At 42.5% G+C, this 19,693-nt stretch overlaps 2 pseudogenes; one reads left to right on the top strand and one right to left on the bottom strand.

Annotated features, from left to right (window-relative positions):
- Window positions 1-1,842: 1,842 nt before the first annotated feature.
- Window positions 1,843-19,693, top strand: part of LOC148774936 (acidic leucine-rich nuclear phosphoprotein 32 family member D-like) — a 147,889-nt pseudogene continuing 130,038 nt past the window's right edge.
- Window positions 7,662-19,693, bottom strand: part of LOC129557885 (acidic leucine-rich nuclear phosphoprotein 32 family member D-like) — a 146,874-nt pseudogene continuing 134,842 nt past the window's right edge.

The raw sequence follows: 19,693 nt of genomic DNA, 5'->3' as shown, positions 1-19,693 counted from the left end.
CTTATTCCTCCCCACCAGAGGGATGCTGTTTTGGTATCTTCAGAATTTAGTATCATGTGCAATTTCTGTCAGTTTATAAACAGTCATCTGGCAGGAAGTGCCCAGGAGTCCCTTGGCATTTCAGGCTCGGTCTTAGAGTCTCTTTGATCTCTAAGTCCAATGAGGGACCCAGGTCTCACGGGGGTGGGAAAACTCACCCAGAGGCTCATCCTTGCTGCAGTCTTTCACCCAATCCCTCGTCCCACCAGTTGCGTTGGCTTTTGGAATCGTGCTTTGGCCCCAAAAACACAGCCTTCTGTGCCTTCCCCTAGAAGAAGAATGATGTCTGAACCCTGGGAAAGGAGGGACGGATTACTATCCCCTCCAATAGAGGGTGTTGTGTAGTGGAAACTGCACCGGCTTTGCAGCTGCACAAGCTTAGTTTGCAATTCCAGCTTCTGCTGCCGAAGCTGTGAAAGTTCAAGAAACTGCCGTGATCTTGCCAGATGGTCTGCTCATCTGTAAAACGGGCTGACTGCTACTGAGTCCTGGGACTGGAAAGACGAGAGGAGGTCATTGTGTACAGTGCCTGGCACACAGCAGCTGCTCCGCGAATAGCTGCAGCTGCACCCATGGTCACTGAAGTCGGGGTGGCCTCTTCTCACGAGGGAGGGAAGAAACGGTGGTGGTTGGAATTGAGGGCCCCCTGAGCTTGGCCCCTTGCTGGGTAGAGGTGAAAGGGCATGGTGCCTGCCTGTCAGGAATGCTCGGTGATTAAGTAGTCTGAGAGAGCCTCAAGTCTGCAGCCGCCTCTCTGTGGCTCTGACGTCTGGAGATGGTGTGGTCGGCCCCAAGGTGACTGTTTGCAGGACGGGACTTGCCCTGGTGTTCATGGTGGTGACTCTGGTCAAGGAAGAGCCTGACTCAGGAAGAAGCAGGAGTGCTGGAAGCTGCTCTGGGAGGCTGGCATGACCCCGGCATCAGGGGTTCTTATTTCCTGGCTCCACACGTGACTCTGCAGCACACTGGCCTTTCCTGCCACTTGGAAATTGTTTTAAAAATGGGCTTTTCCTCCCAGCTACAGAAACACCCACGCCTTCAAGGCGGGGGCAGTGGTGGAGGGCACAGAGTTTCAAGTAAGGCCCGCCTGGCTTGGAGTTCCTGCCTGGACGTTGATTCACTCATTGGCTGTGTTCTTTAACTTTTCAGAGCCTCAGTTTCCTTGTCTGTGAAATGGGGATAATAATGCTGCCTACTTTTCACTGTGAGGATTCACAGAGATGTGTGAGGCAGTACAAAAATGTTGTCTCAAGAGAGCTGGTTAAAGCTGAGCTGATTGGTCTAAAATGAGGGCAAAAATCTTCTTAGGGAGGGAATTACTGTTGGGTTTGGGGAAAAGGTGCATAATGGGCATGTCTGATTAAAAAGGGGAGACTCCCTGCCTTACCCCACCCTTCCTCTGTTGTCTAGAGAGGGCTAATTTTTCTGCAAAAGAAAGAAACAGGTTTGAGAGTTTTCATGGTCAGTGTGAGAGCTGGTGTGGAGTCGTGAGGGAGAAGAAGGGAGATGCCCAAGGGTCCCAGGGCTCCCCCATCCCTGGCATTCTCCAGGCAAGAACACTGGAGTGGGTTGCCATTTCCTTCCCCAATGCCTGAAAGTGGAAAGGGAAAGTAAAGTCGCTCAGTCCTGTCTGACTCTTCGCAACCCCATGTACTGCAGCCTACAGGGCTCCTCCGGCCATGGGATTTTCCAGGCGAGAGTACTGGAGTGGGTTGCCACTGCCTTCTCTGATTTAACTGCTACCCAGAAGCTGGGCTCAAAATGCGAGCGCGCAGCGGAGCGAGCGCAGCGCGCCTGCGCCGTACGTGCGCGCGCATGCTCCCCGCCCCCGCCCGCCCCCGCGCCCTGGCAGTTGCAAAAGCTCGCCGGCGCTCGTGGCTGATACCGCTTACCTGAGGGACCCGCGGCCGCCCCCGGCCGGCGTCGCAGCCTCCCGGGAGCCCGGCCCCGAGGTGTGAGGTGAGCCCCGGGTCGTGCAGGCCCCTTCCCGTCCGGCGAGCGGGAAAAGGAGTCGGGAGTGGGGACTGAGGAGGTGCCGCCGCGGCTGCCCGCTCCTCGGTCTGACCCGGTGCCGAGGAGGCACCAGCGGCCGCGGCCCCTCCTCCTCAGGGAGCGTTATTCGTGTCGCCGCCGAAACAACAGCCGTGGGCGCCGCGCTGTGGAGGGGTGTCTCGGGGCTTTCTCGGGGTGGGCGGCGGGGCGCGGAGGAGCCCGAGTTTGGGCCTGGGCGCCGGGGCGGGCCGATGCCCGCGGACGGGGTTGACCCTCTGGGTCCCGAGCCCGCGCCGAGCAGCCTGTTGGAGGGTGGTCCGCGCTCCCTCCGCGCCGCGCTCCCTGCGCCAGCCCTGGGGCTCGGTCGGCGCCGCGGGGGCGTGTGGCGCTCCCGGGCCGCTGGGGGCTGTGGGGGGAGGACGCGGCCAGTGGCGGGAGGGCAGTGCGCCGAGGGCTGAGCGCGGGGGGCGTCGGGGCTTCCCGGGGCCGGGCGGCGTCGCAGCATCTGGACTGCCTCCTGTTTCTAGTCCTGAATGTTGTCCCCTCTCCTCCCTCCCGTCAGTTTTGCAAAGTCTGCATATTCCTCCTCGAGCCTTCCCCCTCTGCCCCCTTGGACGCTCCGTGTGTTTGCCCTGGGGTAGGGCGGTGAGATTCATCCGTAGCCTCTGAGACTTAGCAGCAGCAGCAGCAAACATGTCAAGGCATTGTAGCATCTTCCTAGAGGCCTTTGTCAGAGTTAGGTGCCTTCCTCAATAAGAGAAAAAGGGGTGTTTTTTCTTTCGTTCTTAAAAGAACAAAAGCATATGCCACTAACTTAGGCAGAGGAGCCAACTTGAAGTTGCAGCATATCTAGGAAGGAGGACAAAAGGTCTGGGTTTTGGCCCAGAATAAATGAAATTTTGAATTTTGGTTCCCTTCTGAATGTAGGCAGACAGAACAGCAGAGCAGCTCAGCAGCTATAGAAATAAATGACTGCTCTATAAGGTTGGTCAAGCAAGATATTATTTTATAGAAGTAGTTTGGAGAGACCTGTAATGTTTATTTACGGGAATTGGGTTACTTGGCAAAGCCAATATCGCAGGAGCAAGGAAACAGAGACTTGACAAGGGGGATGTTACCTCCCTCTTGAGCCTTCTTTTAGCCTTTAGTGATGTGCTGACAGTCAAAGGGATAGAGGAATCCATAGTTCTGTTATTAAGAACCATTTACTCCTCAAGATAATGCTTTCCATCCGTACTTTTTTTTTTCCCCCCATCCGTACTTTTAGGCAAATCAATGCCATCTTTTTCCTCCAGAAGAAGAAGGAAAATAACAAAAAAGTGTTTGTTTGAAGTGCCAAACCACAACATAGAGGTAATAAGATAGAAGTGGCCTGGCTTCCAAAGATAGAGCTGAAAATAAAAGATAATCGAGATGCAATTCTTCTTACAGTGTTGCTTTTTCTTTAGGGGGTTCTTCCTCTACCCACCTCCCCCCAAATGCTTTGAAACTGTCAGGAAAGTAAGGTAATTAGTAAAGCCTACTGTCCTACCTTCTCTTTCCTCCTCCTCCGTTATTTATTTTTTTCTCATCCACTGATATTCCCTGCCTCTCCGTCTCTCCCGAATCTACCAGTGCCCTATTAATAGAAGAAGAAAGGACTGTAGGTTCTTTCATCCCGTTTTCATCTTAGGTACTGTATTCCTCTGAACTTTGTTTTGTGCTTTGAACATTGAGGTGGATTTTTGTAGAGAGATCCCCAGCCATGATTGAGATATTTGAAGTAGGGAGCCTTGCGGGGAAGATAAACAGTAAAGTGCACGTTCTTTCTTTGTATAGCACAGTGCTGTGAGAGCGTCATCATTGGGCAGAGAGAGGGGCTTTTAAATTCCCTGTAAGTCCTCTGTTGCCCACTTCACAGGCAGAGAATCTCTCTCTCCAACTTAAGTTTCGTATGTGTTGGTAAAACTATGAGATTTCATACTGAAAACTTACTCTGAGCTTGTTAGTTTGTTGATGTTAGACTGCTGTTGACTTTATTTTCTTCAGGAGACTTGTGATAGGAAACAGTTCTTACTGCATCTTTACCTTCTTTCACAGGGAAGAGCAGTGTTGGCCTCAAGTGTTTTTTAACCCCTAAATCTCTAGAGTTAGAGACGTTTAAAGCTGCAGTTGGCCACAAAAAGAGCAGTAGTGCAAATGAAAAGCAAGACTTTGAAATATGTATGAGAGGAATTGTTCAGTATAGATTTGTGAGAAGGGTCACAGCGTCTTGAGGAAACAAGTGAAGGTTTTTAATAGTGGCATTTCCGGAAGGTTAGGAATGAATGTTTGAAGAGTAACAACTCCTCCTTGACTAGAAAACAGTTTTAACTGACTGTTGCATCGTAAATGGTGAATCTATCTTTGAGTTACAGTCTTTGAGTTATGCTGAGAACTAGCAACAGTTTTGGTGGATCCAAGGAATGCACTGTGAATGAAGTTTAAGAAAAAACAACTAGGCTAGTAGGCCTAAAAAAATCTTGGTCCCCAAAGTTTATCTCATTAAACTAATTTTATAGTCAAAACATGCAACCATGCTAAAGGGGGGGAAAAATCAGGAGCTTGATATTAGAGCATTTTCTGAACACATTTTAATGAAAAAGGGAAACCAGGCTGGAATTTCAACCTGATTTTTTTTTAAAAGTCCAGATTCTGGCCATCTTTCAACTTTCCAGTTTTGCTTTTAGTTTTAAAAGAGCTTCTGCTTTCTCCAGTCTTAAAAGTAATGTATAATTTGTAAGATGGACTGGATTTTGATGCCTACTGTTCATTTTAATCTTGAACTTGAATGTTTTCCCTGTATTTTTTTAAGCCCCATCACTCAGCACACTGGAAGATTAGATTATCTTTTGTAATCAGTAGATGACTAGATGGACTTTAAAAATTAGAGAAAGTAGCAAAGTGATACCTTGAGATTAGTAAGAATCTAGGCCCTCAGAATTAAATATGGAGCTATATAAACTTTAGCAACCAGAAAACAGTATCCTGAGAGTGAATTTATTTAAAAAAAAAAAAAAAAGATATGGAAAACAAAAGGCCAAAACCCACATGAGTTTTAGGAAAAGGAATCTAGCACTTTGAGCAGTGATATGCTCTCAGTGTGTACTTTGCTGTTTATGTTCCTTGAGAGAAGAAGCTTCAGAGGTAGTGATTGCTAATCCTTATAATGCAGTCTTGGAAAACTCTGAAGGAAGACAAAAGAATATCCTCCTGTTCCCATTGTAGCCAGTGTGTTTGAGGCAACCTTTAATTTCTGAATTGGAAACGCAAAATGTTACGTACATTTGTGGTGTGTCAAGATAAGTAAATCTAAGCTGAGAAAGATGAAAGGAATCACTTTCTGTACAGGAAGTGTGAATTGGAATAGAATTGCTAACATCTTTTGTTGCAGGGCCCTGCTGACAAGCCCCCAGGGCCCACTTTTGTCATTGTCTCTTCTGGGATTCAGCCTGCTTTCTTTCCTCTTCACAGTTGCCATCTCCTGCTTTTCCCACCTGAGTTCTTTGGGTCTGGCTTTGTAGCCAGCCTCTGAAGACAGTTCCAAGACTGCATCCCCTTTATTGCTGTTCTTCAGGACAAATACTCACCTTATTTTAGGGGCTTTTACTTTTTATCTTCAAAAGAGAACTGGTAAATTGGGGAATATCAGATTCCTGATGTTACACATTGATAAAAATTAAAGTGTAGGGTTCAGTGTATCTAGTCCTTTTTGTTTTCTGATGAAATAATCATCAGGTCACTTAATCTGAAATTAGTTTTCCCAGATATCTTGTATTGCTCTGTAAAGAAGTGAATGTCTCTTTTCTCAGGGTTAGGGCATGGAAAACTGTTTACAGACCCCTCATTTTCTACTGGTCCTTGGCGCCTGAGACTGTTCCCTCCAGTTAATCCAGCAATTCCCTTATTCAGCTGAGATTCTGCAGATTTCTGTAGTCAAAGATATAATATCAAAAAGAATACAAAAAATCTTTTAACCTTTATGTAATCAGTTGCTGTATTTTGTCAGCATTTCTTGGTTTGCTCAATCTTCTGTGTCCTGCTGTCTGAAACTTACAGCTTCTTCAAGGCTGGTTCTCTTAGGAAAAAGGATTGTTGCTATCCATACTCCCGTGATCCTGATTAGAAGCATTTATTTCATTATATTATTGAAAAACAATTTAGAATATATATCAACTTTTTTTTTAAACTGTGCATGATATTTGGTTCAGCTGAGAGGTGATCTGATTTTTTTTCAGTAGTGAAAATCAATTTTTGACCCATTCTGAGTTTATCATCTTTTTTTTTTTTTGCTTTTCTTGCTGCCTGTGGTAGGGCATTTTTGTGTCCCTTGGCTTGTTACTTAATCAACAGTCAGTAAACATTGATTCAAGTAGTAGTATTGTCAGCACACATTTACAGATTTAGCAGACTTAATTTTCCCGTACAGAAATAACATGTGACAGATTTAAAAATAACATTTCAGCATTTATAATACTTTACTCCTTTTTTGTTTTGTTTCTGTTTTTTGACCACGCTGTGCAGCTTGTGGCACCTTAATTCTCTGACCAGGGATCAAACTCGAGCCCCCTGAAGTAGAAGTGTGGAGTCCTGGGAAGTCCCTATAATATTGTATTTTTAAACAATTCAGGTAGTTTTATTCTGTTTCTCGTATGTATATTTTTGACAAAAGTGGGAGACTCTATGCTGTTTTGTAAACCATTTAAAATTTAATTTTTCACTTACTGTATTGTTACTGTCTTTTCAAGTCAGCATATACAGATCCTGCTCATCATTTTTAGTGAGTGTGTCATGTGTTGGTTGTGCTGTAGTTTAACCAATTCCTTATTGGTAGACTTTCAGATTGTCTCTGGGTTTTTATTTTATAAACAGTGTTGTACTAACATTTCAGTTATACGTCATGTGTACTTGTGTTTACTTGCTTAGAATAAATTGTAGAATAGGTCTGCTGAATCAAAGTATATACATTTTAAGAGCTTTTGATGTCCATAGGTATTTTTTTGAAATGCCAACTAGTTTACCTTTCCTCCAGTAGTACTTGAAAATGGAGAATTTCCTGGCGGTCTAGTGGTTAGACACTTCACTGCCTTGGTCTGGGTTCAGTCCTTGTTTGGGGAACTAAGACTCTGCAAGCCGTGAAGGAGTGAAGGACAGCCAAAAAAAGAAAAAAAAAAAGAAAAATGTATCTCCAAGTGTGGGAATGTTGAAGATATTCTTTTTTCTGCACCCTCTCCTATGCTGTGTTCTGTTATTCTTTTTGCTCATCTGATTGGCAAAAATGTTATATATCATGTTTGTATGTTTTTATTAGTAAAGTTGAATATCTTTTCATGTGTTTGTTGGCCATTTGTATTTCTTTTGTAAATGTATGTCCTTTTTCCATTTTTCTGTTAAAGTAGTATTCTTTATCTGCTTTTTAAAAAAATTCATTTTATATATTACTTTTGCTCAGCACATAATTCGGAGGAGGCAATGGCAAGCCACTCCAGTACTCTTGCCTAGAAAATCCCATGGATGGAGGAGCCTGGTAGGCTTCAGTCCGTGGGGTCGCTAAGGGTCGGACACGACTGTGCGACTTCACTTTCACTTTTCACTTTCACACATTGGAGAAAGAAATGGCAACCCACTCCAGGGTTCTTGCCTGGAGAATCCCAGGGATTGGGGAGCCTGGTGGGCTTCCGTCTATGGAGTCACACAGAGTCGGACACGACTGAAGTGACAGCAGCAGCAGCAGTGTTCCCTTTAGCTTTTATTTTTTAAGTTGCAAGCAGATGAACATGCTGCATAAGCAGCAAACTACAAACATGGAACTTATATGGATGTTTTGATACTGTAGCGAAATAAAGCTTTCAGGGCTTGACATATTTAATGATATGCATAATTGTTACCGTGCTGCATGATAAGCTTCCATATACATGACTGTGTTTAATATCACTTTTACATAGCCAGACATCACATTTCTGGGCCCAGCTTGAAGGAGGAAACAATACAATGGCAGGCCAAGAAGCTTTAACAAATATTTCTTACTTAGAGATTTCAGTATTAGATTAGACGTTTGGGGCAGAGGTCGCTTGTAACTTTGGTGTTCCTAATTCCTAAGGTTGTAGACTTTGCTTTTCCCTTCTTCTACTCAAGACCATATGCTTGAGGGAAAAATTGGGAAGATTCAGCCATGGCTTTACTTTCTCCAAATAGTTTTTTCTGCCCAGTAATTAAAGCTTGGGATGCAGAGGTCCCTGTCATTGGTAGTGCACAAAGGACAGTTTCTTTCTCTGCTTTAGCCAAGCCAGTTCAAGTTTTCAAGGTCTAAGCTGTCACGGGCCCTAATATCTATTTGAATTGTCCTGTTAACCTGGGTCTCTGAGAATTTCTGAACCTGACTTTCTCATGTTTTCCCAACTGAGGTTGTGTACTTCAAACAGAAATATTTGCCATCTGTGAAACGAAAATAAAGTAAAAGCAGGCTTAACATCATTACAAAACCAAATGGAAGTATGATAGTTTTAGAATATGCTTTTTTCCTACCAGTCCTGTCTTCCACTCTACCTACCCTTCCAGCCCCCAGAGAGATGCATATTTTTGTCCCTAGAAAAAAAGTGAAAGTTGCATCCAACTCTCTGCGACCCCTTGGACTGTAGCCTGCCGGGCTCCTCTGTCCATGGAGTTCTCCAGGCAAGAATACTGGTGTGGGTTGCCATTTCCTCCTCCAGGGAATCTTCCCAACCAGGGATCAAACGCATGTCTCCAGCATTGCAGGCGGATTCTTTACCGTCTGAGCCACCAGGGAAGCCCCCAGCAAAGGCAGTGTCAAATCGGACTCTGAAACTTGGTAGAAACTCTTAACTGGAAATCATTCGTATCCCACGCTGTAACTTTCTAGGGTTGACTCTTCTCTGCAGCCTGACTGTGTGTAATGAAGCATTTGTTGGTCAAACGTTTTCTATCTATGTACTGAATTTTTGTACTATCTAAAAGGATGAAGCATTGTTGGGAAAATGTCCTGATAATACTCTTAGAATCTTCTGTTTGCCAGTTCAGTATTGGTTGATAGAAGTAAGTCTTTGTATCCGCTGTAATTCAGTAATGAAACTACCTAAAGTTTGATGCTGCTTTACCTTTTATAGAGTACATTATTTTATAATTCGCTTATGTACCATCTTTGATAGGGAGGTGCAATGTTTAGAAAGGAAAATTCTGAGCTCAGAGAAGTTAAGTGATTCACATAGTTGGGAAGAGGCTTGAATCCATATCTATTGATTTCTTTATATTTTACACCTTTCACAGATACCATCTGCTGAATTTATTTATTTATTTTTAAATGTTAAGATTTTATTTACAAAACTTCTTTGTTGTACAGAAAGTAAAAATGCTGTTACGATCTTGGTGTGACTGGTAGCCACGGACAGTTGACTCACCAATCACAGCTATCCACACTACAGCAAGTCTTACACAAAAACCTAACAACGCTTACAATTTTGTTGGGGTGAAGTCCCCAAGCTTGGTGGTGGATTTCCAAGAGGGACTAAATGGAGGAAGGTGGAATGTCACAGGAACTATTCTTTGGCTCTTTGGGTGGGTGGGTGTCCTGGGGTTTGTATCACAGCTACAAAAAAAACAAACAAACAAAAAACAGCAGCTACCAGATCCATGTCAGCAGTCCAGCCAATACTGAACAGTTCTTTTTTTGCAGGTTATTGGGGTCTTATTAATCATCTTCTCCTTTGTCATCTGTTTCTCTCTTCCTCTTTTCACCTTTCCCGCTTTCTTCCTCTTCTTCATCCTCATTTTCATCAACTGCTCCATCATGTCCAAATTCTTCTTCCTCCCCACTGACTTCATCTTCATCCTCCTCCCTTCTACATCTTCATCGTCAACCTCTTCATCATCAAACTCTTCTTCCTCACCATCTTCATCTTCCTCCTTATCCTCATCTTCTCCTTCTTCATCATCCTCTTCTTCATCCACACCATCCACCGCGGCATCTGAATCTGGGGCTTCACGATCCTCTCGGTCATAGCCATCCAGATAGGTCAGCTGGGGCAGGAGCTTGAAGACACTCTCTCGGTAGTCGTTCAGGTTAGTAACCTCACAGTTAAACAGATCCAGGCTCTTCAGACATTCCAACTTTTTCAAAGGTTCCAGGGTGCTGATATCTTTCAGTTTATTTCCACTTAAGTTGAGATGTGTAAGATTTGGAAGTTTTTCTGCTAACATATCCAGACCTCCACAGATTCTGTTGTCACCGAGCTCAAGCTTTTTCAATTTAGGTAGTTTGGGAAGATTTGAAACTGAAATCAAGCCTACATTTATTAAACTGGGGAACTCTTAAGTTCACAAATTCAGCTGTTAAGCCCTCAATTTTCCCATCATTTGATCTGCAATTGTCCAGGACAAGTTCTCGAACAGGTGCCGGGGTCCGGTTCCTCAGCTCCAGGTGGATCCTCCTCTTCATGCCCATGTTTCTCTCTCTTCCCCCTTCTTCAAACTTAACTTTCCGTGGAGAGGGGAGAGGCGTCCCAGCCTGCGCAGCGAGGGCCGTCGGAAGGGGTCTGCTCGAGGCAGAGGCCGACGGCACGGTCCTGGGTGGCGGGCGGCGTGCAGGCAGGCGAGCGGAGGCCCTGGAGCCAAGTTACTCGCGGGAGCAGAGAGAAACCCTGGAGGGAAAAGCTGAATCATTTAATGATTAAAACATTTATAATAAAATGTAAATAACTTGTTATTAAGTGTGGCAGATATTTAAATAAAATTTAGGACAACAGCATGCAAGTTTTTCCCAATGGATCAATTATGTCTTGTGACAAATGAAAAACTACCATTATAGATGGGAAATTAAACTGTATGGTATATAAACAACTGAGGGAGGAAACAGTGCCTTTAAATGCTGTTTATGGATTCTCTGGTATATCTAGAGCAAGAATGCTAAGGTAGAAAAGCTATAGGATTTGTTTATGAAACACCCATGTGTTTTATCTGTAAGACAGTATTGTGTCTCTCGGTCAAAGTCTGTGATTGTTGTTGTTGTTTGCCACACGCCCGGCATTTGGAATTTTAGTTCTCCACCAGGGAGTGCACTGGTGCCCCAGGAGTGGATGTGTGCAGCTTTAATCACTGGACCACCGGAAGGTCCCAAAGGCAGTATTTTAAAATTTCTCTTCCTAGAACTGATTGTTAGTGTGTAGAAACGCAACTGATTTTTGTATACTGATTGTGTATCCTGCAACTGTACTGAGCTAATCAAAGTTTTAATATCAAGCCTGTAATATTTCAAGAGGAAATTGCTAATTTCTCCCATTTTTAAAAAACAATTATTTTTCAGATATTTCAGCCAAAGGCAGAAAGAGCTCTTCTCCTAAGATGGAGTCTGTTGTTTGGGAATGTGGTTGATCCACTTGACACGTTGGCCAGATGGTGCCCAATGTAATAAAATGAGGCAAGATGATGTCATTTTCCCATATTGTGAAACCAAAAACAAATGCCTTTCGTGAGACCAAGCTAACAAACCTCTGACGGTGCAAAGAATAACTCTGTTTGAAGAACTTAACAGCAAGATAGAAGAAGTACTTTCAAGCTGAGGTGTACAAAGATCTAAAATACATATTGAGTAGGCCTGATCATCTGAATCTCATTCAGTCGAGAAAGCATGGCTGTGAGTTGGATCGTCTTCTATCTGTGGCCCTTGACTATGTTTGTGGGCTGTATAGATGGGCACAGTTTGTTTTCTTTGAGCCTATTACCTTGAGGATGTGCCAAGATTTGCCTTGTAACACTGCCCTCATGCCCAATCTTCTGAATCATTATGACCAACAGACGGCAGCTTTAGCAATGGAGGTAAGACTTCATCTATTATTTGGCATGTCGTAGAAAATTGTTCTTGTATTGCCCTTTTAATCAGTCTAATGAATGTATTTGATAAACAACAGGAAAAACTAATATGTTATTTTGAACTGCATCTTGTACATTAAAAAGTTATGTATTTAGGTTCAGACTCTGATCGATTGAAGATTTCAGGTTTGGGGAATGTTACTCATCTTAGTTTTCAGATATTATTGTTTTATGAAGAAATTTGGAAGTTTGGAACTGGGGAAGTAATAGCCTTTCAGAAGTTTAAATTGTCCAAGTTATGGTTACATCTTTTCTGCTATTTGATAATAAGACTTTAAAGAGCAGACTATAATAATAATAATATTCATGATTCACTTAGTAAATATTGAAGGTAACATGATTTTGAAAATGGGTTCTTTGGTTCAGCCTTCAGGCTGGTGGGTTTACAGTATTTACATTGTCTTAAATAATTAAGATGGTATCCTGGTCTTACTATCTTCACATCGATTTAAGAACAGGAACTCCCAAGCAGTGATAAAGGTTTTGTTGTGTGAATTATCTGTTCTTGACCTCAGGGCTTCATGAAAATCTGTTGCCTTACTTGAATTTTTCTAATGGTAATTCTTTAGGCACTTTTTAATTCTTTTACTTTAGAAGCTATGACCAATTAATGGATGTAGTTAATAATAGGTTTAAATAATTTCGTATGTGTTTCAATAATGGTTTTAGAATTGTGGACAAAGATATGTTGACCAGATAGGAATTAGGGGGCAGTAAACTGTGACAGTAAGAGGTAAAAGCTATGGAGTTGTATAAACTGCAGCAGCAGCTACCACTTTCTATCTGTATTACTTTGGGCAAGTTACTTGAGTTTTCTTACCATTGTCACTTTGCTTGTAAACTAGAGTTAACACTTTGGAAGATACAAAATGAAGTGTTTCTAAAGTACTTGGCACAGTACTTTTGGAGTAAGTTCTCTGAAAGTGATAGCTTTTACCATTTTCCCATATTCTAATATTAATGTAGCTACATAGTACATAGAATTTAAAGTTTTTTTTTTTTTAATTTTAGTCTTTAAACCTTTGTTGCAGTGCTTTCAGCAAATTGAATACTACGTGGTTTAGAATCTTCATTTTATAGTAAAATTCAAAGGTTTAGTACTTCCAAGTAAACGAACATAAATCTGGGAAAGATTATTATTCATAGATTTTGAAATGCAGAGGGCAACTTGTATAGTCCAAATACTTGAAAATATTTTAGAGGTTGAATGAAATATTTCTGCTCTTCCACTGACTACACACAGTCTAACTGGTAAGGAGAGATTTGGTATAGACTGTGAGATTGAGTATATGAAAATGGGTATTGGTTTCATATAGGAATTTGGTTCGGGCATGGTAGTCCCTGCCGGGTATTAAAACTACCCAGTTCTCTCACCAAGAAAATGAAGGAGGAATATCTTTGGTTCTCGTGTCATGTTAAGTCAGTGTAACTCCTTTGGACAGCAAATAGGGTTGTAAGAAATAAGTCATAAAGATTTATGTACTGATTTGGGTTTAACTTTTGCCTCTTTCACGTAGTAGCTTTCAGACTTTGAAATTAAGTCACCTAACATCTCTGTGATCTGGAGAAGGAAATGGAAACCCACTTCCAGTACTCTTGCCTGGAAAATCCCATGGACGGAGGAGCCCGGTAGGCTACAGTCTATGAGGTCGCAAAGAGTGGGACACGACTGAGTCACTTGACTTCACTTCAGCATCTTTGTGAAAATCATTTGTGAAAAGGTACTGATAACAAAAATACTTTGAACGGCTATTAGGATTAAATGAGAGATTTAAGTAGCTAGCACAGTGCATGACGCAGACTAGATGACCCACCAGTGTTACTTCTATTCCAAATGTCATTTCTAAGTGACACTAGAGCGAAAGTGTGAGAAGGACGATGTATTCGTTTCAGATGAGTTTGCATCTCTCATTGTGGGCTCCGGGGGCTTTCATGGTGGTGGCATGGGGAGATGTCTCTGTCCTCTCTTCAAACATGCCCATATAGGCTAGACATTTTGTTGGCAGTGAGACCGCATCTTTTTGAATTTCACTCCTTCTAGGGAGAGCACCTAGATGAGAAAGAGAAAGCTTTGGTGATGTGAAGTGATGTTGGGGATAGTTGGCTTGGTTGTCATATCAGGATAGTGATGCCACTGACAGTCTCCTGACAGTCTGAGAGTGTAAAGTTTCTATAATAGCGAAGGACATGGAATCTCAGCAATCAACACAGCACACTTGCAAATAGAAGTAAGGATTCTTAGATCCTTACAAGGACTTGTCTGCTGATGACACGCTCCTTTCTCTGACCCAGGACCTTTGGATCAACTTGTCAGCTTTTAGTGGGAGCAAATAATTGGAGCAGGTAACCCCAGCACATTCTTGAGTGTTCTTTGTGGGACTGGATGAGTTGAAAGACATTTCCTAGGTAATAGCATCGTTCAGCAGACTCAGGCTTCAAGCCTACCTCAGGTTCATTCCTGTACTGATATTTGGTGAAATCAAAATGAGTGCTTCGAATGAAATAATATATGGTATTGAGCTAAGGGTGCCAGGAGAGAAATTGCAGAATGTGGGTTATTTCAACTTTGCTTATTATTGTTCACAGTCAACAAGTTGGGTGTTCTTTCATTGTATATTGAGAATTCCTCCTCAATACTTCGATTGAAATTGGAACATGTTCAAATAAATGGGGTGAATGTCCACTTATTAAATTGGAGAAAAGATCCTTGTTAGTTTGTTAGTATGTATATTTTTCTTACTTTACAAAAAGTGCGTTTCTACATAAACACATACATTAAATGTTTCTTAAGTTCTTAACTTGATGTCTGTCTTTTCCCCGAGTATTGTGGCTTTTGATAGAAACAAGATTGCTCATTCCTCCGTTTCCCACACCATTTTGAACTGTCTAAATTGCCAAGTACAGGATGCAGTGCAGTTGTCTCCAATGTACAGCTGACACTGTACAGGAGACAGGAATCAAGACCATCCCCAAGAAAAGAAATGCAAAAAAGCAAAATGGCTGTCTGAGAAGGCCTTACGAATAGCTGTGAAAAGACGGGAAGCGAAAAGCAAAGGAGAAAAGGAAAGATATACCCATTTGAGTGCAGAGTTCCAAACAATAGCAAGGAGAGATAAGAAAGCCTTCCTCAGCGATCAGTGCAAAGAAGTAGAGGAAAACAATAGAATGGAAAGACTAGAGATCTCTTTGGAGACGGGAATGGCGGCCCACTGCAGTACGCTTGCCTGGAGAATCCCATGGGAGGAGCCTGGTAGGCTGCAGTCCATGGGGTCGCTTGGAGTCGGACACGACTGAACAGCTTCACTTTCACTTTTCACTTTCTTGCATCGGAGAAGGAAATGGCAACCCACTCCAGTGTTCTTGCCTGGAGAATCCCAGGGACGGGGGAGCCTGGTGGGCTGCCGTCTATGGGGTCGCACAGAGTCGGACACGACTGAAGTGACTTAGCAGCAGCAGCAGAGATCTCTTCAAGAAAATTAGAGATACCAAGGGAACATTTCTTGCAAAGATGGGCTCAATAAAGGACAGAAATGGTAGGGACCTAACAGAAGCAGAGGATGTTATGAAGAGGTGGCAAGAATACACAGAAGAACTGTACAAAAAAGATCTTCACGACCCAGATAATCACGATGGTATGATCACTCACCTAGAGCCAGACATCCTGGAATGTGAAGTCAAGTGGGCCTTAGGAAGCATCACTACGAACAAAGCTAGTGGAGGTGATGGAATTCCAGTTGAGCTATTTCAAATCCTGAAAGAAGACACTGTGAAAGTGCTGCACTCAGTAGGCCAGCAAATATGGAAAACTCAGCAGTGGCCACAGGACCAGAAAAGGTCAGTCTTCATTCCAATCCCAAAGAGAGGCAATGCCAAAGAATGCTCAGACTACCACACAATTGCACTCATCTCACACGCTAGTAAAGTAATGCTTAAAATTCTCCAAGCCAGGCTTCAGCAATGCTTGAACTGTGAGCTTCCAGATGTTCAAGCTGGTTTTAGACAAGGCAGAGCAACCAGAGATCAAATTGCCAACATCCGCTGGATCATGGAAAAAGCAAGAGAGTTCCAGAAAAACTTCTATTTCTGCTTTATTGCTATGCCAAAGCCTTTGACTGTGGGGACCACAGTAAACTGTGGAAAATTCTGAAAGAGACAGGAATACCAGACCCCCGACCTGCCTCTTGAGAAACCTGTATGCAGGTCAGGAAGCAACAGTTAGAACTGGACATGGAACAACAGACTGCTTCCAAATAGGAAAAGGAGTACATCAAGGCTGTATATTGTCACCCTGCTTATTTAACTTCTATGCAGAGGACATCATGAGAAACGCTGGGCTGGAGGAAGCACAAGCTGGAATCAAGATTGCCGGGAGAAATGTCAATAACCTCAGATATGCAGATGACACCACCCTTATGGCAGAAAGTGAAGAGGAACTCTAGAGCCTCTTGATGAAAGTGAAAGAGGAGAGTGAAAAAGTTGGCTTGAAGCTGAGCATTCAGAAACCTAAGATCATGGCATCTGGTCCCATCACGTCATGGCAAAAAGATGGAGAAACAGTGGAAACAGTGGCTGACTTTATTTTTCTGGGCTCCAAAATCACTGCAGATGGTGACTGCAGCCTTGAAAGTAAACGACGTTTAGTCCTTGGAAGGAAAGTTATGACCAACCTCGACAGCATATTAAAAAGCAAGAGACATTACTTTGCCAACAAAGGTCCATCTAGTCAAGGTTGTGGCTTTTCCAGTGGTCATGTATGGATGTGAGAGTTGGACTGTGAAGAAAGCTGAGCGCAGAAGAATTGATGCTTTTGACCTGTGGTGTTGGAGAAGGCTCTTGAGAGTCCCTTGGACTGCAAGGAGATCGAACCAGTCCGTCCTAAAGGAGATCTGTCGTGGGTGTTCACTGGACGGACTGATGTTGTAGCTGGAACTCCAGTACTTTGGCCAGCTGATGCGAAGAGATGACTCATTGGAAAAGACCCTGATGCTGGGAAAGATTGAGGGCAGGAGGAGAAGGGGACGACAGAGGATGAGACGGTTGGATGACATCCTCGACTTGATGGACATGGATTTGGGTGGACTCCGGGAGTTGGTGATGGACAGGGAGGCCTGACCTGCTGCGGTTCCTGATGTCGCACAGAGTCGCACACGACTGACGCGACTTAGCAGCAGCAGCAAAATGGTGATATTCTGTCATTCTTCATTTCTCAGCTAGAATACTTTAAACAGAAACTTGCTCATTTTGATTATTGGACTGTTGAATTACTCTTATGTTCAGTTTATGTAAAAAAAAGACAGCAAATATGCAGCTGTTCTCCTTTGTTAGTTTTTAGGATAATAAATTGATTCACAAGAATCTTGCAAAAGTGACTAATGAGATCTTTCTCCTTTCAAATATCATTGTTCTCTTTTCAAGTATCATTGTGGACTCATGGATTTTTACCATATTTTATGCGTTTGAGTCCACTGCAGTTGTTATTTTGTTGTGGCTGAGTCTGTTCTGTTTTTGGTAGTGAGCACCTCTTCAAGATAGCTCCTAAGTGTTTTTGATACTACCCTAGGGGTTTCTGATAGCTTCCTTGCTTTCTGGTATGATCCAACCTTATTTCATAAAATTCTGCCTCAGAACTTGAATTATCACTTTCTTTAGGGAGTGCTGGTTCCTTTTAGTTGGAGAGAATTTTCACGGATTTTTGCAGACTGCTATCTGGGTGCTATGCTTATTGATACTAGGTTAGTAATTTATAGGTCTCGTCAAAGATGGAGCTAGGAAATAACTTTTTTTAAAAAAAAGACAGTGCAGCATGAGTTTTTACTGATAACTTGTAATTAAATAGTATTGGAGAGTTTTTATTTAATATTTTAGAATTTTTGTTTCTTCTCGTTCCGAAAGCTTATGATATACAGACAGTACTTAATTTCAGAATCATATCAGTATCGTTACTGAGAGCCCTGTAAGGTTTCTTTGTATTTCTTATGTCCTTAGGATGTATTTCACCAAGGATGTGCAGTCAGATTACTGTGTTTTAGAGTTAAGTACTCCTCTGTTTGGTTTAACTCAATACACAGTTTAGGTGTGTGTTTCATTTTGATTTTGAGAAACGACTTAAATTTTTTTTTGTTTAAATTTATTTTATAATCGTGTTTAAAAACTTGATATATACGACAAGGTACATTCAGAGGAGTCTAGTTTCTGGACTGTGTTTGTGCTCAGTCACTCATCGTGTCTGGCTCTTTGAGACCCAATGGACTGTAGCCTGTTAGGCTCCTCTGTCCATGGGGATTCTCCAGGCAAGAATACTGGAGTGGGTAGTCATGCCCTCCTTCAAGGGATCTTCCCAACCTAGGGATCGAACTCAGGTCTCCCGAATTTCAGGCAAATTATTTACCATCTGAGCCACCAGGGAAGCCCACGAATACCGGAGTGGATAGCCTATCCTTTCTCCAAGGGATCTTCCCGACCCAGGAACTGAACCGGAGTCTGCAGGTGGATTCTTTACCAGCTGAGTCCTAACCTTATTCTTTCCTTCCCTTGGGGGTAGTTGTTTTTTTTTTAAAGCTTTTTGTTTATCCTTCCATTAAAACTTATAGTAATTATAGAAAATGTCTGTATAATATTTCTATATAGCTATATATTGTTTCACGCTCTTTTGATATAGTGTCATACTGTTTGTTTTCTCTACCTTGTTTTTTTACTTAACAGTATATCCTGGTTATTTCATAGTAGCACTTAGAGATAATGTTCCTCAGCATTTTTTTTTTAATTGTGGCAAAATATACATGTTGCACTAGTGGTAAAGAAACCGCCTGCCAATGCAAGAGGTGTGGGTTCAATCCTAGGGTGGGGGAGATCCCCTGGAGGAGGACATGGCTTCCCAATCAAGTATTCTTGCCTGGAGAATCCAATGGACAGAGGAGTGTGACAGGCTACAATCCATAGTGTTGCAAAGAGTTGGAGATGACCGAAGTGACTTAGCATGCATGTACGCAAAATATATATAACATAAAATTTACCACTGGAATCTTTTCTTGTTTGTTTTTTGGCATACCGTGCAGCTTGTGGTATCTTAATTCCTCGACCAGGGATTGAACCCAGTTCCCGGCACTGAAAGTTCGGAGTCCTAACCATGAGACCACCAAGGAATTCCCCCATTCCAATCATTTTTAAGTGTGCAGTTCAGTGGAGTTAAATACAGTCACCTTGGTATGTCATTACCACTATGCTTCTTGAGCACTTTTTCAGCCTCTGCAACTGAAACACTATACGTGCTAAACAATAATTCCCTGTTCTCCCCTCCCCTCAACCTTTGGCGGCCACCGTTCTACTTTTTTTTCTTTCTCTCTGAATTTGATGACTCCAGTACCTCATTTAAGTGAAATCATAAAATATTTGTCCATTTGTGATTGGCTTATTTCACTTAGCACACTGTCTTCACGATTCATCCATGTTGTAACAAGTGTCGGAATTCCCTTCCTTTTTAAGGCTGAATAATATTTCATTGTATATTTATGCCCAACGTTTAGTTTAATCATTCATTCATCAGACTCTTGAGTTCCTTCCACCTTTTGGCTATTATGAATATAGCTGCTCTGAGTACAGATATATAAATATTTGTTCCAGTCTTTGATTTAAGTTTTTTTTGGGTCTTCCCAGAAGTGAAATTTTAGGATAGCATGATAATCCTGTTTAATTTTTTGAGGAGCCACTGAACTGTTTTGTATAGCAGCTGCTCCATTTTACATTTTTGCTAGCGATGCACAAG

The sequence above is a fragment of the Moschus berezovskii genome, chromosome 18, assembly GCF_049115385.1.
Source record: "Moschus berezovskii isolate FMDL1 chromosome 18, NW_MosBer_1.0, whole genome shotgun sequence".
In the NCBI taxonomy this organism is placed as follows: domain Eukaryota; kingdom Metazoa; phylum Chordata; class Mammalia; order Artiodactyla; family Moschidae; genus Moschus; species Moschus berezovskii.
This window is presented reverse-complemented; position numbering and strand designations above follow the sequence as displayed.